A 27,064-nucleotide genomic window follows, 5' to 3' on the forward strand; every position below is an offset into this window, starting at 1 on the left:
TGTACAGAAAACTAAATCCTGATAGAAGGTAAAAAATAGCTTTTTTTTTTGCCAGAAAGCTTCTTATGTTAAACAACTGAATATCCTGACTAAGACAGATCTTCATTAAAAATGTAAATTTTGATACTTCTTTAACACAGTAACAACACAGTTTTTTGTATTTTCATTTCTCAATTTTGGGGGTTTACAATTGTTTTCCTTAATACATAATACACCATGAGAGCATGGAGGAGAGAAAAACAAAAAGAAGATATACAGTACCTCTGAGCATCAAAGGCCTAGGGGTTAACCTCCTAGACAACAGGGTTATGGTTGTGGCATTAATCCCGATTATGAACAGTTTCAGCAAAGTCCAGGGTTGGTATCCTGCTGTCCTTTGTGTGTTGTCAGGGTTATCCAAGTGAAATAAATGAGGTTTCTTGCATCAGACACCTGTCTACATAACATGTCATCAGGTCTTGAATTTTCTCTAAATCTTTTGTTGTATTTGACTTGCTGGTTCTACAGTGTTGGGTAATCCTCCTAATTTTGTATATTTGGCAAATTTGCATAGATTATTAACCATACCAGAATCATTGATATACAGAAAATTACTGTAGGAAGAGTAGATTTCCTAGAACAGATCCTTGTGATAAACAACTAATTACATCACCCCAGTTTGAGTACTCACCGCTTATCTGTCCTTGCTACAAGACAAGCCCAATACTAATGCACTGTTTGATCTTGCATCAGTATCATTTGATGACAACACACATTGACATTAATCAATTAGTGTATTTCATAGCGTACATCTTAATTTTATTCAGAGATATAAGAAATAAAGTTAATCAATGGGGTTTTGCATTTCTTTTCTGGATAGTATAGACAATTAATTGAGTAATTGTGGAAGTGACAAGGGTGAATGCAATATAAAAATGTACTACTACTAATCCTTAGATTTATATAGCCCTTTTCTGGACACTCCACTCAAAGCACTTTACAGGTAATGGGAACTCCCCTCCACCACCACCAATATGCTGCAACCGTCTGGATGATGTGACAGCAGCCATAGTGCGCCAGAATGCTCACCACACATTAGCTATCAGCGAGGAGGAGAGCAGAGTGATGAAGCCAGATCATAGATGGGGATTATTAGGAAGCCATGATTGGTCAAGGGGAAATTTGAACAGATAGTCGGGACCTTGGTTTTTTATCTCATCCGAAGGACGGAGCCTTTTTACAATATAGTATCCCTGTCACTATACTGGGGCATCAGGACCCACACAAGTCCACAGGGTGAGCGCCCCCTACTGGGCTCACTAAAACCTCTTCCAGCAGCAATAGTTTTTCCCAGTAGGTCTCCTATCCAGGTACTAACCAGGTACTGACCAGGCTCACACCTGCTTAGCTTCAGTGGGTTGTCAGCTGTGAGTTGCACAGTGATACTGCTGGTGCTGAATAGGCAAATTAATTAGTTTTTTACCCACTAACTATGCATCAAACATGGGGAAAATATTTTTAGTTTTTAACATAACATATGACATTTAAACCAGTTTGTTATCATTTCACAGCGACATTGAATTGTTTAAGGTTTCTTTGTCTGCTTTTGGGTACCATTGCCATTTTAAAAGTTTTATTTATGAACATTCAAGTAGTTTGCCTTCACTGTATATATATTTATATAAAAGAATGTATACAATACATACTGTTAGAAGCTCCATGATAAAAAAACTACAAAGTTACAGAATAACCATCAATTGAATGAATATTTTATGAGTTATGTCCTTTAAAATATGTGCCTTGTATTTAATTAAATACTTTCTCAAGCAATCTATGCTTATTATTAATATGCCTGATTATCAGGCAAGATAGATGTTAAAAACAAATAAAAAATGCTAAGTTTGACTTTAACAAATGCATTGCCTTATTTTTGCTATTTTTGCATTACCTGTATCAAGGGCATCACTTGAGAGCTTTCTGTTTGATTTCTCTTTTTCTCACATTCTTAATCCTCAATCAACATTCAGAAAACCTATAGGGACCTAAATTATGACATAACTCATGATTTAGTTATTATATACATAATTAGTATAACTCATAGTGGTTTGTCTTGACTTGACAGCCTCTGCATCTAAACAAGATAGGAAAAAGACAGAAAATCATGTACCAGAAATGATATTCATTGAATATTGTTCTATTTTTCTCTTTTTTAAATGGGGTGTAAACACTGGTTGTTTGATATAGAAAATATTTCACCCAAATGAAAACTTTAAACTCAAATAAACATGTTAATTATATAACCTGAATTATCTGAATTAAAGATAGAAATCTTCAATAGAGACAGCACCTGTTAACAGTATCATCTGAAACACATTGCCACACTTGGCTGTTCCATTTTTCTCAAATGGACAAGCATGTGTTATCCATAGTGCTGTCACTTCCTCTACCATAATGTAGAAACCATCAAATAGAAATGACACACAAGAAAAGAGCTTTAATACTTTTAACTGGTTTTCAGATGTGATAAGATAACTTTATTAGCCATATACAATTTCTTGCATTAGGAATTTGTCTTTACACATACACCAGCTTGCTCTCCACGAGACACACAGGCAGGAATAGAGAAGCTTGGGGTCAGAGCACAGGGTCAGCCATTGTATAGCACCCCTGGGGCAGTTGGGGTTAAGGGCATTGCTCAGGGGCCCAATGGAGTATGATTTTTCTGCCAGCCGTGGGATTTGAATCGGCAACCTTTCAGCCACAGGCACAGATCCTTAGCCACAGTGCCACTGCTCCACCCCATGAAGCAGTATATTGTGATTCAGAAATTATCTACTGATAAGAAAAAAATGCTTAACTATACTGGAAAACATTTTTCCTTTGTTTGTCAATAATGCACCAACTTTACGTGACCTATAAAGTCGCTCCTACTGTACAGTATATTGCTCCATATTAATGCAATATCTTTGCACAGTATTTAAGTGGAAAAAGTATTCTTTGTTGTACTGCTGTGGAAATTGTTCCACAATTCAGTGATATAAAAACATCCAAAATGTATTTAAGTGATTTGGAATAATTTTCCATGTTTTTCCCAGAGCGAGCATTCCTACCTTGTATGTAGAGAAGAGGCACACAGGATCTTAGTTTATTTTGTTCAAAGGAAGCAAACAGGAAGGGTTTTCCTTCAAGGGGTACACAGATATAAGCAAATGCTATTTACTGTTCCAGGTACTCACATAAGAAAATGTAGGAAGCAATCTCACACAAACCAAACTCTAATTCTCGATAGTGTCCTTGTTCTAGTTCCAAAACACTTTGTTCTTAAAATAAATATGATGCCCTTGAAGAGCTGGGAAAACCTGACAAACTGCTCTAATTAAGTCAGTAAATAGTTCATTTAGACTGCTAAAAATTATGCTGGATTGAAAAACTGCATGTCAGCTGTCTTCCACGACTTGTTTTGGGAACCCCTGCTGTAAACCATTTTTGTATTCATGCCCTTTAAAAAGTTATTTTGTTATCTAACACAACCTAACCCTCAAAAACGTGTACATTTTAATGTATGGAGCCACACTCAACAGCTAGTTCACCCTGCAACTGACAACTGGCAATCCATTGAAGCTAAGCCGGTGTGGGCTTGGCCAGTTCCTGGACAGGAGACCTCCTGGGAAAGCTAAGGTTGCTGCTGGAAGTGGTGGGGCCAGTGGGGGGAGTAGGGGGCACTCTCCCTGCAGTCTGTGTGGGTCCTAATGCCCCAGCATAGTGATGGGGAAAGTATACTGTAAAAAGGCTCCGTCCTTCAGATGAGATATAAAATCATGGTCCTAATTCTCTGTGGTCATTAAAAATCCCAGGGTGTTTCTTGTAAAGACAGGGGATGTTACCCCGGAGTCCTTGCCAAATTTCCTATTGGCCTTTACCAATCATGGTCTCCTAATAATCCCCATCTACAGTATGAACTGGCTTCATTCTCAATCTTCATTCTCTTCCCCTCCCTACAAATGCGTGGGGAGCGTACTGGCGCACTTTGGCTGCTGTTGCATCATACAGGTGGGGCTCCACATTGGTGGTGATACTGTATACTATAAGTGTAAAGACTATTATTAAAGTAGTCACTACACACACACACATATTCAATACAAAAATCTAAATCAGGAGTGTCCAATGCTGTTCCTGAAGAGTGAGTGTCACTGCAAGTTTTTTAGGTCTCTTCAAATTACTAGCACCTGAAGAAATACGAGAAGTAGTTTAAGGTTACTTGATTATTGATGCTTTAGGCCATTAAGAGATGAGTAGTAAGCAGAAACTGCAGGTGCATTGTCCCTCTGGGACCAGCCATGGACACTTTCTGAACTAATCTATTGTATGGTTTGGTCAACTGGGTTCAAAAATAACATTTAGTGCCTTGGCAAGAATTTCAAGAGACATAGGAGACGAGCTCAATGGGGATTCATGGTATTGCCCACTAGCAGCATCTACTGTGAGCATCCTTCATTAACAAACATTTACAATAACCAATTGACATACAACAAAAATAGACATTTACATAAGTATTATTGAGTATTAACTATTTCCTGTCTATGACATAGACTAAAATATTTTTTAATAATCCTGTTGAATATGCATCTCTTAAAGAGCACAATGAATTTCAATGTACTGTACCATTCTTGCAGTACTGTGATGGGGCTCTATCACAGGGACAGAGCTCCACATTGAAAACAAGTGTGAAAATGAGGTAATATATTAAAGATCTTAATATACTCCTGTTCTATTTACTGTTCTCAAACTCACTTTCTAATAAGTAGTTAAAATGTTATGACCTTGCATTTAATTCAAATTAGCTGAAAAATAAAGGTACAACCTCTAAAAAGAAAATAAATATTCTCAAATCAGTACGTCATTATTATTTTGTAAAATGGTAAAAAAAACAGCACCTTATGCACCTTGTATATGCATGTTTTACATTTTTATTTGGTTATTTCGTAAGAGATAATAGACTGTAGACTCAATAAGCATTATGTGCATAGTCATGGACCAACTTTTTCAAACATTTAGATAAATTACATCTGCCGTAACTCCACAGATTGATGTCTAGCCTTCCTTGGACTTAAATCAGAAGAAGAAACATGGTGCATGACCTTTTAACTAAAAATAACTACAGGGCAAAAAAGAAAGTAACAGATAGGAAGCCAGACACAGAAGGCAGGGGAAGATATGCTAAAATTTGCATAACAGGTGAGTTTGTAGGACTACAAAAGGCTTTTTCATGAAACAATCCTGTGCTGCCTGAAGCCAGTAATATGTTCATAAAGAAAAAATGTTCTCCCTGATCTTTGTAATGAAGGTATTAGCATATAGAATGTAACTTTAAATTTTCTTTATTCTTACCTTCAAAACATAATATTTTCTTTAAATGAAAATAATTCAGGCAATTTGTAGCATGCATTTTACTCTACCAGAGGTAACTATTTTATAATCAACATTATTATAATAAGTATGATTCCCATCCTGTTGAAAAAAGAAATACATTCCTAAATATAATGTGTCATGTCAACATCCTCAGGTTACCCATCAGTTTCCAGAGCTGACCTGAGAGAGCAGAACACAGGGCAGGGATAATAAAACCAACTGTTCTCCACCAGATCAGGACACCAGTCCTTTGCAGAGCATGGTATATGGGCAGTTTAGAAAAGCTAATCAAATCTAGCCAGCATATCTTTGAGAAGTGGGAGAAAACCCAAGCACCACTCAGAAACGTGTTCTAACAAAGGGGGAACATGCAAACTCCTTACAGGCAGATTTCAGACCCAAAGTCAAAGTCAGAATCCTATAGCTGTGAGGCAGCAACATGTCAGTGTGGCTGATAGATGTAGACAGTAGATAATGTACTTTAGACATATCATGTATGCAAAAGCCTTAAACTTATATAGTTTGAGAGTTTTTCAAATCACTGCAGACAGAAATAAGTAATGAGAAAAATAAGTAAAACTATTTAATTTAGTAAGTAAAACTACTACTCTACCCCAATGCTGTCAGATATTTGAACATAGAAAGCTTCCAATTTGAGATACAGTACATTCAGAATTTGGTATAGACTGTTGGCACAGCTCTGGGGTCCCAAGTTCGATTCCAGCCAAGTGGGCACCTGGTGTTCACTGTGTGTTCTAATTTCCTTTAACCTCTCAAAGACATGCTTGAGGAGTTAGGATTTTTTTTCTTTCCTTCCCCTGGTATTTACAGTATCCCAATGAAGAACATCCTCTCTACCTTATCACCTACCTATAAGCACGGAGGCTTTTGTGTTTGTCTTCCCTAATCCCTGTTTACTGGGTATGTAAACCCACTGAGAGTATTAGTGTTAACACAATAGTGTATACTGTAAGTAAATTCAAAATTATTTTACGACAAATACACTTTGCACTCTTGTATGACTGTGTTAAAATCAATCCTGATTTTTTTAGATTAGATGAAGGAGGAGATAAATGATAACCTTGACTAAAATGATCACAAATAGTGGTAATAGTGGTAAACTCAGAGAGTTTGTTATCATTTATGCTCACAAAGACATTGTAATAGCAGATGCATCTGAGAGCATCCAGAATTACAATTGATTAATATCCAATCGGATTGCTTGACTGACTCTCTTGACTCGGCTGATACATTCTGAGGAAGTTAGAGGTAATTAGAATGACAGGAAATCTCAAACAAAAGTAATACAATTATTACTGTAAAGTTTTGACTAGAAAAAAAATTAAAAAGTAGTCCTTCATACAGTACATGTTACACTGATACTATGTGCAATAAAACTTTTTATATTTCCACTAATGAAAAGTAATTTTATTTTAATTTATTCCAGATAATTGGAAACCTAATATTTTGATTTGCAACATTTAACACAGTATTTGCATATAGTCAAGCAAGTCCTTACTAAAGACCTCAGCAGTTTACACATTAGTGTACAGGTAACACTCTCTTTTACAATCACTTTCAATCACAGCTTGCAATATATTATAGCACCTAAGAAAATAAGAAAGATTAAAAATGTTTATAACCTGGCAGATGGTTACAAATTACCTTGTAGCCTGCATGATAGTGAGTAGGTAATTGACCTGACGATCTTATCCAGTCATTTCTTGAAAGAAGCCAGCATTTCAACTTTAACCATGTCTGGGTAGCTTGTTCAATAAACTTCGGTGTATAGGAGTGCCACTATTCCCAGATTAAAAATAACTTTAATGTAGATTCTACCGGTGACCTCTAGTTTGTTTTCACTGTTGATACTAAAGAAGTCAAGGTTCTCTCATTTATTTATTTTCAAACCTAAAAAAAGGTTCAGCTCATTTAGCTTGTCTTTGCTTATTTGCAAATATGATGCAAAAAGTAACAATTTCTCAGTCTGACTACCATATTTCCTAAGACATTCTGAGTACAATTCTGAAGCAAAAGATGCTGTTTCCCTCCTAGACAATGACAGTCAGTCCCTATACAAGCACCAAATTATTTGGATCTAAAAAAGGCTTTGAGGAAACATGCAGAAATCCAACAGGATTTAAAAGTGAGAATCTTTATGGACCCCCCCAAAAAAAATCTTGCAGAACTTTTAGGGTCCTGAATAATCCTGAAGTCTTGAATAATCCTGAGTCCTGAATAATCCTCATGTGTGAGTTTGCTGTGTAGCTCAGCCTGCCTGCCTTCCAGCTCCCACAAAGCTAGCCGGTTGCTTTGTTTATGTGTGTTTGGTTTTTATATTTTATAGTAGTTTTGTGAGAGGGATATCATTCTTCATGGAATGTCACAAAAAGCCACCCATAATGCCAAATTGCACTGGCCATTTAAACACAAAAACCATGCACAAAAAGTATGAGAACCTACATTCTTAAGACAGTTTAATACTTGAAGTAGATTACAAAGAAGATGCTTTAGGGTAGCATGGTGACTCAGTGGCTAGCATTGCTGTCTTGCAGCAGTGTGGGCATGGATTCAGTTCTGGACCTGAGGTGCGTCTCAGGTCCAGAACTACGTAGTGGTTATTGAATGTTTTCCCTGTGCTTGCATGAGTTTCCCCCCAGGTACTCCAGTTTCCTTCCACAGTCCAAAGACACAGCATCCTGGTAGGTGAACTGGATTCTGGGAAAACTGGCCCTGGAGTGAGTGTGTACATGTCTATGTCTGTGTTTTTCTTTTCCGAGGTTTACTCTACCTTGCATCCGTTGTTTGCCAAGATAGGCTTCAACTCTCCTGCAACACTGAATTGGATAAAGCAGTTAGAAAATGGATGGATGGATTATATACTTTATATCTAGAATCAAATTATGCTTTGCCAAATCTATTACATCAGTGTAAAGCAAATTCATTACCTTCTGTATATGGTATACTCTGCAAGACCAATGCAAATAATGTTGTGAAAAAATTCCTAATTGTTTACAGAGTATCTTTTTCATTGAGGCTTTGTACCAGTTGAGAAACCCTATAATGTGTAAACAGAATATAAAGTATGTTATCTTTTCAACTTAAATGAAATTCTGATAAGAGTGACTGAATCACGAATTCGGTCATTCCACCTCAACACCCTGTGGTCATTTCTTGCCACAGATACTTACATTGAATTGTATTGAAAAAAAAAACCTGGGCCATCCAGGTTTGACAATAAGCTAAAATTGTCAAGCATAAAAATAATATCACATCAGCAGGAAGTGCACACAACTTTAGTTTGTCTTTAATAAATACAACTTTCACTTAGAGCTATTGAACCATTCTGTGAAACACAACACATACAGTAGAATGGGACTGTCACTGTTCACTTAAACATCTGAAAGAATTCTACTTTAAGAAGACTTGCATGTGTACCACTTCAATACAAGGTTATTGCTTTTTTATTAAATAACTTTTTCTTCACTGTGATACTTCATAAACAGAATGAAACAGAAGTTATTTCTGAATCTAATACAAGCAGAAGATTATAATCTCTTTAAGAAAAAACAATACAAATTAGATTAAATTCAGTCTTCCCCAGTGCAGGCAAAAACCTGAAAGTTTTGACATAGAAAAGAACTGTTTTGAAGAAACGAGAAACTAGAAAATATGCATTTTTCAGAAAGTATGGATTGAGTGTGACCAGACAAGCTTCTTCTTTCTGATTAATTTATAAAGTATAAATTATTTCAATTACATTTAGACACGGTACATCAATATAAACAATAGTTTATTTTTTGTACCAAATATAATTTTTGCTATTTTTGCTTTATCATTTTACTGTACATATCTTGCATGGTTAAATCATTGTTCTTTGTCAGTGTTCTAATCTATCACACTAAACTGATAATTCTTTATGGAATGTAAAGCAATCCACAATCAAATTTAAACTGTAAAGTCCTCAAATTTTAAAGTATTCCTCTCTTACTTTCTTTTACTGAACTTATGTCATATATTTGTATGGAATCGTTTTTGAAACACAACGAATTGAAATTGACAGTTCTATTCCTCACCAAACACATGCATGTGTGAATCAAAGAAACCATTCTTATATGCCAATATTAAGAAGAATCATAAATATTGAAGTATATTAGCATAGGCCTAGCAACAGTGAGAGTCAAATCAGTACATAAAAACTTAGACCTTCAGGCACACAGTTTTAATTTCGAAACAGACCTAGGCTTACATTCCGAAAGGCTAGTTATTGCAGCCTCAGAACATGGCTTTTCATTAACCAACCCTCAACTACCCTGCAGCCACAGCAGCGTGCTCATGAGATGTTTTGAGTTCTGACAGGAAGAGAAAGGAAAGGCTAGTTATAGCCTTTTATGTCAAAAGCAGATTCTTAAACTTTTCTTTGACACACATCTTAAAGGCACTCTTTTAAGCAAGGAGGCAAGAAGGAGGAGGAAAGTAGAAGCAGCATGCCACAAGAAGCTTGCCCTAAGAATCATACAGCATTATGAGTCTGTTTGAATCGCCATGTCTAAATCAAAATAATATTTTGAAAACACATACTTAAAAAAACATGAGATCTCTTCATCATGTACCCTCACAGATAATATGTCTAATGCATGATTGTGAAAATGTAAAGGTTTTGTATCAAAGTAAAGTCCTAGAGGCTGGAGCTTAGTCTAGCTTCTTTAGTTTTAAACAGACTGACAGTACATGATTCCCCTCTGGGTAGGATGCTACTCAATTGGAGGGTTACCCCTAGCAATGGGGATGTGTACACAAAATCATTTTGTGTAAAATCTTTTAATCAGGTTGCAAAATGGTTAATCCATAGATACACATGATGCAGGCTAAAATAAAAAAGATTTGCTTTATTGTTGTAGTGAATACAACTTAACGTAAACAACACTTTTCCAAACTCTGTTTGATTGAAATCTATTCTAAGATGATTCTGGTTTCAAGCACTGTAAAATGAACAGAATTAATTTATATTCATTTAATGATATTTTTTTTATTTTATGTAGTCCTTAATTTACAGTATCTCAAGAGGTTTACAGTAAAATAATCAATGCAAAGATGCACATCAATACACAAAACATTATATTATAAATTAACAGGATTAAAGGATTCAGAAGTGTTGACAGCCTTTTGATATATAATACAAGTGGGGAGACCATTCCAAAGCCTTGGAGCTGAACAGAACAGAACACAGTCTAATTTGGGGAACGGAAAGTAGACCAAAAAGCACTGATGACTTATAGTTGAAAAGTGAGATAAGAGTTCACTGATGTAGTCAGATGCCCAACCATTCAAGACCTTAGGACGAGCAATTTTTAGTTTATTCTAAAAATCCTCAGTGAGCCAGTGTGTGAGGAAGCTTAAACAGGTGATTTATGCTCAAGCATTTTAGTTTTTGAATATATTTTAACTTAAGAACATATTTGGGTATACAGTATCAGGAAGTGTTGTATTACAATACACAAGTCTGTTTGCCCAGAAGAAACAAATTCATGCATTTGCTTGTCTGAATAAGACTGGGAGAGATGAGCACTTTCATGAGGACGAAAAAAAAAATTTCAATATTGTGAACATAAATCTCAAATGCAAGACTAAAATCAAACATGTTAGCAAGGTGATAAGAGTGCTTGGAGACATTGCAGAACCATCTGTATTCAAAATGATAGAATAAAACTGTAGTTCATTAGAAAGAATAATTAAAATCAATTTCAGTTTTGAGCTAAATATTTAAAAATGTTTAATTTATTTTTTTAATATTATATAAGAAGTGTGACTTCTTATAGACAAGGAAGACCATGTTTGATAATTATTAAATTTTGAACAAATATTAATTAGGAAGTCATCAGCAAAGAAATTCATATTAATGTCATACAGTACCAATGAGCCAATTACCACTGATTTCCATTTTGAGATTACAGATAAAGTTTGTGACACTTGGAAGGGTAAACACTTTAAACTTCAAAGGAGAGAGGATGTTTGCTGAGGTCACTTGAACAGAAATAATTGTAAAGTTTATCTCAGTATACTGTACATACTGTAGGTAAGTTGTGGGTTAATGATTGCAAAGCAGCAGGACAGAAATAGACAATATACGATCACATTAGGAGGAAAAGAAGAGGAAGAGAGAAGAAGCAGGCAACAAGGAGAAGAGAGAGGAGTCCAGAGGAGTTAGGACTTGAAGCTTGCACCAGAAAAGAGCCCCTATTTCATGATCATCTAAATGAAACCTGACTGGAGCTACAGTAAGTATTTGAACAGATCATGCTATTCTGAGCTTGGGTTTCCTAAGTAAAAGATACCTGTTAGAAATGTCTTTCCTGCTTAGAGAGTATTTTATGGATAGGGATATAGGCTCCCATTTATTTTGTGGCATCTTGGTGCAGAGAAAGAGATTCAACTGTAGGTTGCACTGTATTTAGTTAGAATGCAGCTCATCTCTTGTATGGCCTCTGTAGGCATGCTAAAAGTTAAATGCTTAGTAGCAGTATTGGGTTTTCTGGGTGACCAGAATGTTAGGCCTCTGAAATGCCCTGTTTGTAAATAATACTGTACAGAGAGTAACTTGTGTGTTGTATGTTGTGTGTAGAGCAGTTTGTGTCCTGTGTCATTGTAATAAATATTTGTGCCTGGATTATTATTCCTCTCACTAAAGCTGTGCAAGGGGACAAAGAACTCACGTGCCTCTAATTATACCAACCGCTCGGGTATATTTCTATAAATTACTTACAAGTTGGGGGTTATGAATAATTATTTCACTGATTGACTAAACCGCTTGGTCAAATCCTGATTTTCACCAGTTTCATAATCCACCATTTGTAACAATATTAAAAATGTCTATTTTTTTAATATTACAAGAACAGTGTGCTAAAGGAGATAATGTTTGATTGCTATCACATTTTGCATAAATATTAATTTGGGAGTCAATGGCAAAGAAATTTAATTTAATATGCAGAACCTATTAAGAATATCAAGCAATGGTAAGAAGTAACCTGGGACCAAGAACAGAGCCAATCAGGTCTGATCAACTGTGTGGAGGAGAAACAATGCACAGTTGAAAAAAATGCTATAAGTTAAATAATATTTACACTCATGTATAACAGGGACTTCCACTTGCTGTTAAAATCAGTAACCCTTAAATGTGTTCATTGTGAAGTCCAGAGCCTTAATGAATCACATCTGTAAAAAACAAAAATTACGTTCTGAAGATATAATGTTTTGGACTTTAGACTGTCAAATGCAGATGTTAATAATAATAATAATAATAATAATAATAATAATAATAATAATAATAATAATATAACACAATGTAAAACTAAGTTAGGAACCTAAGTCCAACCATTTTCTAACTGCTTCTTCCATTTCAGAGCCAGAGCTTGGTATAGTGCTTTGTAATACTTAATTCAAAGTCAATATGTTGAATGCAATTCAATTGCACTCATTCAAATCACTCATTCATGGCACAGCATGTCCTCTTAAAATATAAGTCCTGCTAGAATTTTTCTTTTAGGTGTTACCATAAAATAATGAAAATGAAAATGATAGAGGACTTTTGGAAAACATTAAAATTAATATGAGTGTATTTTAGTTGGATGGCAGGTTGCTCTTTTTTTGCAATACTTATATAAAGTATTTAAGACGTGTTGCCTTGCATGTGTCAGTTTCATGAAAATATTTAATATAGTAGCGAAATTATATTAGTTTTAAGCATGTTTACAATGTAATAGGGCCGCTTTCAAGTCATCAGAAGTTTAATTGCCTTGTTCTGAATCGCAGACAATGACGGCAATATGGCGCTGCACATACATTGAAACTTAATCTCTTTTGTGAATTAAACTTGAGGTGGTACTGTAAGTGTTACTGTGTACTTGGTAGTTTCACGTAGTTGGAAATGCACTCATCATTGCCGATTCATTATAACCCTGAAATGTAAAACTAGCATTGCAGTTTCTCTTTAAACCACAAGAGATCCATACGCCAATGATGCAACTCTTTCAGTAATCACTCAAATCAGGGAAGGTACTGTAGGGGAATTGCTACTGTGGTGCAAATCTATTAAAAGGTGAAAAAACTGAGCTACAGTATGTACAGTAGGAACAGACCAGCAAGTCTGATGTGAGACTTTAGTTACATGTGAAGTTATGGAAACTAGTTAATGAGTATTAAACTAGAGCATTACTATATGGAAGTAGGGTCCAAGGGGAGAATCTACATGGATTTAGAAAATATTTGTCTCGTGTAACTAATTTATTACAGTTCTTTGAAAAAGAAACAGCAGACACACACCATATGATATACTGTAGTTGTTTTAGGCAATAGGGGAAGTGTACAGTAGGTGTTTGTATTTATAATGGGGTTAAGACAGATCAGGGGTTATACTATGTACTGTAATAAGTGGCATGCCACAGGGCTCTTAACTAGGATATTTGCTCTTCTTAATTCACTCCAGTGATCTAGTTTGATGCAGGTTGCTGGCCCAGACTGAAATTCTAGATCATCGGTGTGAATTGGGAAGAGCAATGCTAGACTCATTATTGTCAGGCAAAGGGATTTATAACAGCACATGTGCAATGAAAGAGATACATGTAATAAAAGTCTAATCACACTCCGTGTCACTGATAACACTTTTCACACAAGTGTAAAGACAAACACTTTCCTTAGAAAGCAAAGTTAGATGTTTGCTCATTGCATCCCTTTTGGAGAGATTAATATGGATTTGTTCCACATAAAGACCATGACGATTTGTAGCACATCAAGTGTCCAACTACATTTCAGGCATTTTGAGGATGGGATGGACACGACTGAGTCTATCATACAGGCCATAGGGAAGTATGGAAAGCTACACAGCCTCTCTATTAATTTCTGTGGAACATGAAAGTTCCAGGATCTGCTAAACACATTTGAGGCTATTGAAAATGATCAAAGCTTTCTGTTAGGCCTATTGGCAGTTTTAAGCACTTGTATCAGCATACTTCTGTGAACAGGTATTATTATACATGAAGCCAGTTCTTTGTCCCTCCCACTAGGTTAATGACCAAACACTCAGCCGCACTTTGGAGAGCTCAGTAAGGGAACACATTTGAATTTATTAATTTAAAATATCATTATATTTTAATAACAATTTGTATTAAATCAAACTGGAAGAAGGCCAATTATTGAAATTAAAAAGTAAAAGTGAGGATTATCAGAATACAAAAGATATATATTAATTCAGTTACAAAGAGTTACACATATCAAGAGGACATACATTCGCTATATCATTCATTTAGACCGTTTCGTAAATGAACTTGGTCACAATTAAGGAATTAAATTGTTATCCCAACCAGTTGATATCAATTTAATTCCTAAGAGTTATGTACTTGTTTTGAGTATCTAGTGTAGAAGTTGTGACCAAGTTCATTTACGAAACAGTCTAAATTAATGATATACCGAACGTATGTCCTCTTGATATGTGTAACTCTTTGTAACTGAATGAATATATACCTTTTGTATTCTGATAACCCTCACGATAAGATCTGTTAGGTTTACATGCATATTCTATGTATTAATAAATGTATCCTCGTGTATTAGTACCTGTGTGTGTGTTGTTTGAGTTATATGGCATGGTTGGATTGTAAAGCCATTAAAATAATCATTTTGTGATTTACTGCTACAATTAATAATTGTCCCCGTAAATGCCCAAAACCCCTACAGACCTGGTGCCTCGTGAGAGCACACTACACATGCAAATCCATAAAAACAAGTGCATGAGCTATCTCTATGCATGCCCCCTTCTGAAAGGTTGCTGACCCTTGCTATCTTATGGTATAATTAGTAAATACATTTGCAGATGATTCCAAAATATTAGGATTATGAAACACCACAGAAGAAAAAAACATTGAATATTGAAATTCAAATTCCAATATTTTAGATACAAATATTTTTAGTCTAAAGTAGAGTATTTTATGTATGTAGCAAAATGAACCTATGGATACTACATGGGAAACAGCCTGAAGGGGATACTTCTGAAAAAGACTTAGGTGTTTATGTTGACACATTTACTTATTTTTCAGGCAATCTGGAGCAATAAAAAGGCAAACTATGTTATACAGTAATGGGATATATAGTAATAAAAGTGATAATAGGAATGTTATGTTAAAGAACTTGCTGTCCCAATTTCTACTGCTATCCAAATCTTAATCCAAATTGCAGTAACAAAATAATTTAATTGACCATATCGCAATATTTTGCAAATTCCGAATTAAGCACGAAATCATGAACTTTGTGAAAGTACTATATATTTGCATGTTGTTGAGAGTTCATGAGAATTGTGATGGAAAGCAGCCCTTCCTGCTCACTAGTTACTAATGGGTAACGTAATGCAGTGTGCGAGTACAGGTTATTGCCTCGTTCTGAATTGCAGTATGTGGCGCTACGCGTACCTGTGTCTATTTTATGATGTAACTTGGAGGTTTTAAACGTTACTGTGTACATTTTTCTCTTATTGTGATTTGAAATGCACATACTGTACAGTATCAATGCAGATTCTTTCTAACTACAAAATATAAAAAATAGCTCCCCTTTAAAATTACCCAAGTAACTAGTAAGATCTTTTTTGATGTTTTTTATCCCTAAACAAACTAATTTTACTTGTCAAAGTCACATTGATGTCACAAGGCTATTTCTACTTAATATATGCAAAGCAGAAATATTCTAGTTTTAGTTTCTGTTTTGCAGTATTATGAAGCATATATTGAAAGATAAGCAGACAAATTAAAAAAAACAGATGTTCAGCTTCCTTTCAGACTTGGTTACACTTAAATTAAGACTAAATAAAAGCTCTCCAATACTGTAAAAATATTTGCAGTACTAGATACAGTATGGTCTTGTCTTCCAAAAATGAAGACAATTAAAACACAGGAAATAAAAACAGCTGACAGAAACCCAAAGTTGTATGCATTATGCATTTATGCAGTGAAAAGGGCTTTATAAATATAAAAAAATAACTGGTACAATTTGCTTTCAGGAAAGCAGCTACTGTACCTTTTGACTTCAAATGTAAATTAACCCTATTTTCAAAGCAAAGGAGTAAGCAGACACCACTCCACACCCTAGCTTCAATTTGTCATCATCTCATCACAAGCAGTTACAGCACTAGCTCATGGTCTGTCAACATCATCATGTCACTTTCTACAAATGTCACAATATACTACCACTGCCAGTTACATTTCAGCTCCGAGTAGCTTGTTTCCATGAGAACGCCAGCTTATTTTACTACTTAATTTCATGTGGCCGCAGTGTTGCGTGGTTTCACACACAGGTACTGCATTTCTATTAGTACCCTGTCAGACATTACCTGTACTGCTGGTGAGATCTTTTCTTTTCAAGGACTTTTTATAACATGTAATGTTTTGGTTTAGTTTTGCAGGAATATCTTGTGTTCTGAAGAAGAAACACATGCAGTATTAATATAAAAACAAGAAAACGTCCATGCTGGTCATGTGCATTGCTGATTTAGGAAAGAACTGTGTCAAGGTCGTCATCCCTCCTATTAAGGGCGCTCTGACCCTTTCATATTTAAGTTGATTACATGCACCTCCCCCTTGTCTTGTCTCTTATTTAAGCCTGGCACTCCCGCTATTCCTGGCTCTGCATTGGAAGACGGACGCCCAGAGGCCCGCCTAGCATCAAGTCACCCTAAGTCCGCGGCTTGAGGGCTTAGGCTTCCAACTGGCATCCTGACCTAGCTGAGTCCCGGAGCGCCTGGCCTTGTCATTGTTTTTAACCTCCTGTTCCTGTTTAGTCTTGAATGGATCACCTGGCTTTGGATTATGGACTGCACTCGGATTTCCTGATTGGACTTCCCTGCACTTGTTTGCCTGTGCTGCCCCCTTGCACCTGATCACTGTCGGCCAACCCCCCTGTTCGCCATCCCTTCCATTTCTGACTGTGTTTTCCCCCTTAGCCCTTTTCCAGTCACTTTTGGACTATACCATCTGCACAGGGTCCTAAACTATGCCCTACAGAGGAGTCAGGACCGGCTCCCATAACAAACTATTGTGTGAAGAGGTTTACAAACATCCGAACTAGGAAGTCTGATATTTTGAAAAGGAAAAAGGAAGATTGTGTGCATCCTTTCAGCCCTTATGCAAATCTTGGCAATATTATGATTCTGCAAAGTCAGCATTTTAATGTAATTTGAATATATCATGAAATTATGATGAAAATTTTGCAGACCCTAGCTGCTCAATGAGGGTAATGTTTAAGGTTGTTAAGATGCAGTTTGTTTCATAAACTGTGTCAATAAAGCACATTGCAAATGCATTTTTATTTTTAATATATTGATATCTTATGCCTGCCACTATACTGGCATTACACCCAACCCCCACCAGGTGCTGAGCCCACAAGACGGCCACACATTGCTTTTTTCGGGCTGAGCCTGGTCGGGTTATGTTGGCTGCCCGGCCACCAGGAGCTCGCTGGTGAATGCCACCCACAGGCCTGGCACCAGGGTACATTCAATCTTAGTTTGTAATGTCATGAGGGTCTTTTTTGGACCATTGTTTGTCTGACCTCTCACATGGAGACCCCATGGCAGACCCAGGACACGCTGGAGGGTTTATACTGTATCTGTCGGCTGGCATGGGAGCACCTGGGAATCTGTTGCTGGGGTCTGGGCTAATCTACTCGTCTTGCTGCAACCGCGACCCTCACCAGGAAAAGCGGAGTGAAAATGGATGGATGATATTGATATCTTGGAATGTCTATGGAAATATCTTCAGAAAAGCAGAACATGAATTAAATACAAAGGACCTGTTGGTACATTCTACACAGCGACCTCCAGCAACAAGTGTCTCAAAGTGCTGACCATTGAAAGTTTTTTTTTTTACATTTCTGTATGGTTTTGTAACTGGATTATTACAGGTTTCCTTTTGTTCTCTTATCCCACTTTTCTTTTATAACCATCCATCCATTTTCTAGCCACTTCTTTCAATTGAGGGTCAACGGGCCTTTATATGCATACATCTGATTTGTGCAGTTGGAGAGGCTTGGTGATTGTTGGAGAGGGTTAATTAATGTTACTCTGTTGTCTTGTTTGGAAAATTAATACTCTGCTTTACCCCATTTGCCACACATACTCTCTGCTCACTTGTTGCTCCATAGTGTTATGAGAACCGATGGAAACATTCAGATTTCCAATTGCAGGGAACTCCATCAAGTTTACTAACTCAGATATTTTTTTTTCCCAAAACCTGGGGCGGATTAACAAACAGGCTGGCGTAGAGTGTAGCCTAGGGGCCCAGATTGATCAGGGGCCCCTGATTGGCCAGAATTATTGTTTTTTTATTTTTGTAACGGACCTGTGGGCCCCAATTGGTCCATAAAAACATTGAATAATTTGTGAATCAATGATTTGTTAGATGCAATGGGTTCTGTAACGAACAGTTCTTTCCGGACCCTATGCGGACGACACAATCCGACGGAGTGGGGAAACACTAGGGAAACGTCATGCAGGAATACGCGGGGCAGAAGACAGGGGGGCGTGTCCAAGGTGCGCTGGTGCACGGGGGAGGTGTGGCCGAGGCGAACAATCCGAGAGAGTAGTCCTTTGGGAATATCCAAAACACAAGGGTAAGTCCAAAACCAGAAGATCCATCAGAACAAGGAATTAAAAACCACGAAGGCCGGGTCGGAACCGGCAGACAAGGAACAGGAACAAGGGTTAAAACCTTAACGGGACCAGGCGCTTCCAGGTCCCGGACTCGCATGATATGGAAATCAGATGCAGAGCCCGGATGAGCGTCAGCGCCTGGCTTTTAAGGTGGACTGGGAATGGGAAACAGGTGCACAGAATAAAGTCTTGAGTGAAAGGGCTGGAGCACCCTTAAGGAGGGGGGACTATAATCGTGACAGGTTCGCAGTTCAAATTTACTTTGGCGGGTTTTATATCACTGTTGTATCACTCGGTGGGTCATCTCTGGTGCACGTTTATGGTGGCTAGAGTCAAAATGTGTGAAAGAAAATACTGTAACAAGTGCAGGTTCTCAGGCTTGTGCTGTCACCACATGGGCTCGAACACGGGTTTCCGGCATCGTTCAACAGGAGTCTTGCCGGGTGAGCTAAAGAAGACCTTCGCTAACCTGGGCAGCCAACATCCCTGTTACGTGCAGGGGAGTAGAGGGCGGTGCCATCACCGCACTGCAACCGGCTTGTACAACCTATATGTTGGCCGTATTCGTTACAATATGGTAATGGGGTGCAAAAACGAAAAGCACAGCGGTTAAAAGAGCAGCGGGAGCAGGATCTACTTAAAAAGTCCCCAGATTCACTGGTTATTTCTAGTCTGCTGGATTCATCTAGTCAGCTCGAACCAGACCCAGACCCTGAGTTTACGGCTAACGTTGCAGCCAGTGCTACATCAACTGCGGTTGGTAGGTTAGCTGCAGCTAGCTCTAGCCTGAGCGCAGATGACATCAACGGGGAACATTATGATGAGTCAGCTCGTAGGTTGGCTGTGATTCTGATTTATTGGTTGCATTTCTGTACTTATATTAATTTACAGGCTATAGTACTCTAGAGGGCGTGTGTGCATGTTCCCTGTGTCTGCTGCGTCATATTCCATTTGAATCGGCGATAGCAGGCTCTTACTCTAAACACGTCACTGAATTGTTACAGTATTTTCTCTTGCTTTTTTCTGGTAATTGGGATAGATACGGGGGGGCTACACAACGTGTAGCCTAGGGGCCTCTGATCACCTTAATCTGCACCTGTTTTTACCACATTTTTGCAGGATCACTCAGGTGCTTTCTTGCAAACTGATGCACATTTTCTCTCATCTCAGCCTGATGTACACAGTATCTGGGTGGTACAATGTGCCTTCCCTTTCTTGATAATTGAGTAGGCTGTGTGCACAGGGATATCCAGAGACTTTGATATTTTTATACCCTTCTCCTGATCTGCGCTTTTCAATGACTTTATCCCTGACTTGCTTTGAAAGCTCCTTAATCTTCATCGTTCAGACTTTGCTTGAAATTCACTACCTGACCAAGGCACTTCACAGAGACGGGTGTTTTTATTCTGCCTACGTTCACTCACAGAGGAGCCAAAATACACTGCCTTTAAATTTTCACATTGAAAAAAATGTTTGAAGGTAGGCTGTTAACAGAAGCCATGCATGTTTTATCAGCTTATGACTGAAAGGAACTTTGCAGTTTCAACAAAACAAGAAATGTTCCAATTTACCTGATAATAAAATGCTGAGTCATGAGGAAGCCCTATGTTCCCACATTTCTCAACAATGTATTTTTGCAAATGATTAATTGTTTCCTAAATTCTAAAGAATTCAATTCTCCGTGGATCCCTGAACATACTAAATGTGAATTTTGTCAATTTTTCCTCAGACTGTCAAAAAAGCTTTTGAAAAGTCTGAGAAAAATCAGTTTTGCACTACTATTATATATCCATCTTCACTCCACTTTTCCTGGTGAGGTTTGCGGTCACTACTATTATGTCAAGTGATAATCACACAATGGAAATAATTCAAATTATTTAACCAGATAAGCCAATTAAGAATACATTTTAATTTATAATGACAACCTTGTTTATTACTGAATTGTACAAGGAATTAGAAACTATAAAGATGAGGGGGAGGGAGGAACCTTTTCAAGCATTCTTTGCAAGAAGGTCAATATTTACCAAATTTAGCCATCCATCCATTTTCTAATCACTTTATCCAATACAGGGTCATTGGGGAGCCAGACCCTGTATTACTTTCCCAGCAAGTAACAGTCGCATGGCAGGATACACTCTGCTAGTTCACCTACTGTACCAGTACGTCTTTGGACTGTGGGAGAAAACCAGAGCACCAGGTGGAAACCCACATGAACATGGGAAGAACATACAAAGTGCATGCAGATGGCACCTCTGGGTTCCAGGCCTGCAAGTACAGCAATATTAACTACTGCAATGGAACAAGTAATAGGTTTATTCCAGGTTTATTCTTCAGGTGTGAGACTTCACACCTGAAGAGCGCTCCACTTCTGAAACGTTGTGTTTTCTTTCTTCTTTTTCAGGTGTGACTTCAGGTGTCAAATCTGTTTCTTGCTCCTTTGCAGCCTATGCATGCTGATACAGCTACCCACCTGAAATATTAACTACTGCACCACCTTACGTATCTACAAAGAGAAAGTTTGTACTTTATAAACAAACAATGGTACGCTAACCCTCAGCCAAAATGTAATCAGTTAAGGTCTGGAAGTAAAGAACCTGTAGATTTTAACAACTGCATTGGGGATATGTGGAATTGCTGAGCAATGCTGATGAAACAAGCTTAGTGAGTTCTTTCTGGAAACTGCTTGATGAGAATTTCTGAACAGCAAGCTCCTCACAACCAAACAAGAACAATATGCTAGAGGAGATGAAATGTAACTTTTCTTATTATCACAATTTTGTCCTCTTATACATACTGTACAGTGTATATACAACTGAAATGGCAATAGCATAACCACATTCTAAGCCTCCAAATCTGTTCTCAGAATCCCACCATGACTGGGAGTCTTCACCAACGAGATGGAAGGTCTTTAGGGAAAGCCAGGGTACTGAGGTAATTGCTGTTGGTGGACCCGCGGGTGGCAGTCTTCCCTCTGGATCATGATAATTTTTTTAAACAAATAATACACTAGGGTGGTGATTGGGGAGTTTTTGTCATTCAGATGAGATGCCAAACCAGTGTTCTGGCCACAAAGTCATTACAGATCTCACAAGGGTAGGCGTCTGAATTCCACTCTCAGCTTGTACAATATTTACTACCTAAAAATGTCCTTTATTAAATTGGTGATGTACTGTAATTTCTCCCTTTTCACTTCAATGGCTATGTACAGTAGAGAGGCTGCTGGCACACTGTAGCTGTCACACCTAACTCGGGTGGTGCATGAATTGTGTCCTTTCCTACATTAGATGTAAAGTGCTTTGGGATATTTCTGGGTGAGAAGTGCAATATAAATGCATTATTATACAAAGAATTCTGCATAATAATTGTCATATAATCAAAAAACGATCAGTTCTATCAGACTGTTACACCCATAAAAGTCTGGACGTAATATTGTTTAGATGCCATTAAGTGCCAGTTATTAACCTTAGATGTAAAGCTCACTTTCACATACAAAATTGTATCAATCATCAAGTAAAAGAAAAAGAATTTTGGTAAAATAATAAGGCTGATGCACATTCATTCAAGAAAAAACATATTTTGTTTAGGACAGAAAACTGCTAAGTGAAAATAAATGACATTTTGTAGAACAGGAAACAAGTTTAGAGATAAGCCATAGAAGAAAGTAACCTTAGGATGGTTCCTTAAATGTAGATACATGTTTACTGTAGTCTCTAATTATTAAAAATATTTTTATAATAGGTTTCTTTTGCACAATGTATGTTTGGGTAATCAAAATTTATTAAGATAGAATTGGATGTTTTGTCAAACTACAGGCAGATATGGATTTGTACAGTATATGACACAGACCTTTGCGATCCATTGTCTATTGTTTGGATTAGGATGTAAACATTAGGGAGGAGCTGCTGATTAGACATGACTAAGTCCAATAACTCAGTTGGAATCATTAAAGTTACAAAAAAAAGTTACATTAAGTTACAAAAAACATGAGTATTTAATTTTTAAATTGATCTGTAAATGTAATATGTTTCCACCTTGGTGTTTTTTTAATGCTTTTTAACAGAAAAAATGGAAGTCATTATGCTGATCTTTAGAAAATACAGGACAAAGATTTGAATTCAATGATTTGACTATTTCTGTCTTTCTTGCACAGGAAACAACACATCACTCCTCTGTCCTCTTGAAATGCTCAACAATTGTTTTATGCTTTTTGAGGCTTTTCAAAATGCTTCTTTACTGCAACCACTACAACTTTTTATCTTTGCTAAAGTAGCTCCCTGGGGAATAGTAAGGATTTCCATTTCTTAACCCATGGCAGGGAGCCCATCAGACAGCTATGAGCCTAAGAAAAACTACACTTCATGTCACACTATTCACATAGCATTGATACACATCAAACAAGTGATACAACTGATCGAAACTAGTGTGTATAGGCAATATTATAAGCAGATTAACACAGTTTGAATGTTCACACATGTTTCACAATTACTTTTGTTTAATTGTAAACGGGCATAAATATTTCATTTTTCTTATCTCTGAATGAATTTAAGGGAGTTCATTTTCTGAGAGCATAGAAACATAGACCATATTTTTAAAGCTATTTAAATAACTAGAAATATTAAGCAGGGTTTTGAAAATGTATAGAAAAACGCATTTTGTTATTGAAGCAACAAATTGTTTTTACTACAGTTAAGCTTTGGTGGCTTCAGAATTTTTTTAAATCATTTTTTTATTTTATTTGCATCTGTCACAACTGTCAACCTTACAATATGAACCAATTTCTTTTGAACATTAATTATTGATGTAGACGCACATGCTTCTTGAAAAGCATAAATAAATGCTTAAGGGAGCCATATCACCCTGCAACTCACAACTAGTAACTAACTTAAGGTAAGCAGAAATGAGCCTGGTCAGTACTTGGATTTGAGACCTGGGAACAGCTAAGGTTGCTGATGGAAGAGGTGTTAGTGGGGCCAGCAGGGGGCGCTAACCCTGTGGTCTATGTGGGTCCCAATGCCCCAGTATAGAAATTGCGACACTGTACTGTAAAAAGGCAGGTGCTGTCCTTCGAATGAGATGTAAAACCAAAGTCCTGACACTCTGTGGTCATTAAAAATGCCAGGGCATTTCTTGTAAAGAGTAGGGGTGTAACCCTGGTGTCCTGGCCAAATTTCCCATTGGCCTTTACCAATCATGGCGTCCTATTAATCCCAATCAATGAATTAGCTTCATTACTCTGTTCTCCTCCCCACTAATAGCTGATGTGTAGTGAGCATTCTGGGGCTCTATGGCTGCTGTTGCATCATCCAGGTAGGTGCTTCACATTGGTGGTGGTGGAGGGGAGTCCCCATTACCTGTAAAGCGTTTTAAATGGAGTGTCCAGAAAAGCACTATACTGTATAAGTGTTAAGCAATTATTATTATTATTATTATTATTATTATTATTATTATTATTATTATTAATTATATGCTCAATCCCTACTTTATTGTACTTCCCCAGATGTTTTTAAGTTAATATAATTAAAGTATGTCACATACTGTAAACAGTTGTAGAATAACTTGAACGAACATATAATAAAGTTATAAACGTAATAAATTACCGTCAGGATGTTTTTAAAACAGATGTGAGGTTCTTACAGACCAATATAATACACTTTTCTGTGTGGCTTCAACGATTTTATCTTGGAATTTTATTATTTTTTCACTAAAAACCATTAAATTCAGGTTTACATTCCGAGTAGGACAAAATTGATTCTGTAGGTTGGCTACGCACTTTACAAGTAAAAGGTACATAAAGGCGTATTCCCAATGTCATTCTTTATTTCTGCACTGTGGCAGATCGTTAGTTGATGACAAATTGTTAACATCTTTAAATAAAGGCTTTGAAATAATATGCATAAATTGTTGTTTTAAAACACATTTAATATAGAAACACTGTGCGTCACCGCAAAAGCGTGATTTATCTTTCTAAAAAATATTATTTTCAAGATTTGAGACTAATTATACAACAGTGGCTCAGATAATAACTTTTAAAAATATTTAACTAAACATGCTCCTATGATTCTTTAATGGGATGATCCACTTTCCCCCCTTGTTTTAGTCAAGGTTATCCACTGCAACATTGACTTGCATTTATTTACCAGAGATATCTTTGCGCATTTCACCAACAATCCACCGTTTTGACCCATACGTCGGTATAAAGTCCCTTCTTTCTTCCAAGCAACAAAGCAAAACAAATAATAACAACGAAATTTCCCGTTACACTTGAAGCAGTCAGACGATCAAATGGAAACGCCGTGTCGCGCTACTAACGACGGATACACAATGTCTTAAACAACTGTTAAAAATACACGTTTATCATTACTACTGTTATGTTAGGCACAACGCAAATTAATCCCTCATTTATTAAAACCTCGTGTAGTCAGAATTTTTAAATGTATTTTGTCCACTTTTACATGGCAATTTATTCACATGTAGGTCTACCTGTACATACTTTTAAAATAACGCGTTCCCGAAATACTGCACATCCCTTTATTACCATAATTTGAGGAGACCTGTTAAACCTGCTAACAGTAACGTGCCTGTCATACTAATAACAGAAATCATATCGTTGCCAGTGAATTAAACAGCGACGTGCATTATATTGACACCATACCTCTTGTAAGAAAAATACCTGTCTTACCAATAAATGAAGAATCGTTCCTTATCAATTCTATTCACACAGCATTCCACTACAAATTAGCATCAAGCTCCATGGCAACGAAGCAACCACAAACACATATAAATATAAATCCTCACCAGAAAACAATAGTTTTCTTCTTTCTCACTCTGTATCTGTAGGCACTCCTGCTTCTAAGCGTATGACTGCTTGGCTGTGTGTGCCTTGAATGTATCCCACTAATTTTGTCTGCAATTGTGATTTGTCCGGTAGATTTTGAAGTGTTTGGCAGAAATCAGAGTGGGAAGGGGGCTGTTAATATGGAAAACCCAGCCTCCTCCACAATCGCCCTCCTCCCCCTCCTTTTCCCCCTCTCAGATTGGTGCTGGCTGGCAGCAGAAATTGCCCCTGGAGGAGGGTTTAATTCCCGTCGCCTCGGATCACATCTTAACGGGGACACCAAGAAAATGCGCACTGATGATGTACAGTACGCCGGTCTTATTATTCCAGTAGCCAAAGCATGTTTTGTTTGAGTCGAGGTTCTCGTTCGAAATGTGTGTGTACGTGACTTTGAAAAGTAAGGCATGTACAGTATGCTTCATAAGTATGCATCTGACTTTAGCTCATTTGTAGTTGTATTGTATTTACGTGTCATAGACTTTCTTAACATTACATTATTACATTTAACGTGACCAGTTTTAAAACTGGAAATGGGATAGATCAATAGGGGATAGAAACGCATAATGATGTACGTACAGTACGTTATTTATCTCACGTTTTAAAAACAAAAAACAAACAACACAAGATTATAATGTGTTCAATAACTCACCATGGTTTAAGCCAAAAAAAAAGTTTTGTCCTCTCAAATCCTACATAAAAGGAATTTTTATTGTTCTTTAACGTTCTTTACAATTGTTAACTCCAGGAATAAAACACAGATACGAATTTAAGATGGCCATATTACAAATTTGGGTGGCATGGTGGAGCAGTTGTTAGCATTGCTACAGTACCTCATAGTGCTGGGGCCTTAAAGTTCAATTTTGGACCCAGGGTACTATCTGCATGGAGATTGTACGTTCTTCCCTTGTTCAGAGTCCAAAAACATAATGGCATGTTAATTGACTTCTAGGACTGGCGTGTGCCCTGCTTCGTGCCCATTGCTTGCCGGCCAGATGCTCCGCGATGACCCTGAATTGGAAGATGCGGTTAGAAATTGGATGGCCAAATGGATATAACAAATGTAATCATGAGCTCCTAAATGTTTTTTTCTATTTGGACATTTTTTTCTGTTTCCTTATTTGTGTAATGTATTTACAGCAGGTATTCCAAGTAATAAA

General features: G+C 37.0%; 1 protein-coding gene across 2 annotated transcripts in view; it reads right to left on the bottom strand.

The window, feature by feature from the left end:
* gabra3 (gamma-aminobutyric acid type A receptor subunit alpha3) overlaps window positions 1-26,102 on the bottom strand; it is a 151,899-nt gene extending 125,797 nt beyond the window's left edge. Inside the window, exon 1 of one of the 2 annotated variants that reach the window (XM_015351059.2) lies at window positions 25,868-26,102. The gene's annotated coding sequence lies outside the window, so the exon portion shown is untranslated. Of the gene's footprint in view, window positions 1-261; window positions 349-25,867 lie in introns of those variants that run through there. The other variant, XM_015351060.2, reaches the window with a different exon arrangement.
* Between the last annotated feature and the right edge of the window lie 962 nt (window positions 26,103-27,064).

This window comes from Lepisosteus oculatus, chromosome 8 (assembly GCF_040954835.1).
Source record: "Lepisosteus oculatus isolate fLepOcu1 chromosome 8, fLepOcu1.hap2, whole genome shotgun sequence".
In the NCBI taxonomy this organism is placed as follows: Eukaryota; Metazoa; Chordata; class Actinopteri; order Semionotiformes; family Lepisosteidae; genus Lepisosteus; species Lepisosteus oculatus.